The sequence below is a fragment of the Myotis brandtii genome, unplaced genomic scaffold (genome assembly GCF_000412655.1).
Source record: "Myotis brandtii unplaced genomic scaffold, ASM41265v1 scaffold29, whole genome shotgun sequence".
NCBI classification, from domain to species: domain Eukaryota; kingdom Metazoa; phylum Chordata; class Mammalia; order Chiroptera; family Vespertilionidae; genus Myotis; species Myotis brandtii.
This window is the reverse complement of record NW_005361075.1, coordinates 3,135,703-3,137,097: the sequence shown is the minus strand read 5'-3', so window position 1 is coordinate 3,137,097 and position 1,395 is coordinate 3,135,703.

Sequence of the window (1,395 nt, the reverse complement as noted above, 5' to 3'; positions counted from 1 at the left end):
AAATAATTAGCCATTTACATGCAATAAACATTAATATACTAATATTAATATATTTTTTATTGATTTCAGAGAGAAAGGGAGAGGGAGAGAGAGAAACATCAATGATGAGAGGGAATCACTGACTGACTGCCTCCTGGCTGCCCTCTACTGGAGATCAAGCCTGCAACCTAGGAATGTGCCCTTGACGGGAATCGAACCTGGGATCCTTCAGTCCACAGGCCGATGCTCTATCCACTGAGCCAAACCGGCTAGGGCTGGGAATGTTTCTTATGTTGAGCAACTGAATAAGTGTATGAAGTATAAAATAAACTACCAACAACCCAATGAAATATTATCTTTTTTAAGATTAGAAAGCTGAGGTTTAAGATATTTTATTGTCCAAAGCACATCCAGGAAGAGCACGATCTGAGATTTGAACAGAGGATTATCTGACACCAAAGTAAATACTGTATGGACTACTGTTTACCACTGAAATATACACAAGAATATACTCTTGGGGGGGAGGGGGAGGTGAAAGCTAATAGGTCAGAGGATACTGTGTTGAGTTTCATAGAAAGAAAAAGTTAAAATAAAAAGCTAAGGCCTTGTATTTGTTTTTACACTGACAGAGACTTGTAGAGTTAGCCCTGAAGTTGTATGCCACTTTTACTAATTTACAGTTCATTGTAATCCAGATCTAGAGGGACAGACATCTGTTTGTGACTAATCCCACACGAACCAAAGGAGATCTGTATGTGCAAATGTGGGGAAAAGGGCCACAGCAATTTAAAAGCATAAACTAAGAAGCTCTGTGAGTTTTATCAAAGATTTCAAAAAGGACATACACAGGTTGATCTATCTATGTGTATAACACACATAGACACCCTCTTAAACAAGCAGGCCCCGGCTGGCTAGCTCAGTTCGTTAGCCTTAGAGCACTGTCCCAATCTGCCAAGGTTCAATCTCTGGTCAGGACACATACAAGAAGCAACCAATGAATGCAAAATTAAGTGGAACAACAAAAAGCTATTTCTCTCTCTCCCTTTCTCTCTTTCTAACATCAATCAATCATTTTTAAAAAAGCAAAGTAACAACCGAGTTTGAGGGGGGAGACTAGAGGGGTGATGAGTTTAGAGAGGGCAAATTTAATAAGCGTAAAGGAGGTGAATGAAAGTCTGAAGCAAAGTTGTGAAGATGTCTAAAAAACAAAACAGGAAAGTTATTAACTAAATCCTTAAATGAAAAATCAGACATTAGAACTCAGAAAGAAAACGGGAATCTTGCCCTAACCAGTTTGGCTCAGTGGATAGAGCATCGGCCTGCGGACTCAAGGGTCCCGGGTTTGATTCCGGTCAAGGGCATGTACCTTGGTCGTAAGCACATCCCCAGTGGGGAGTGTGCAGGAGGCAGCTGATC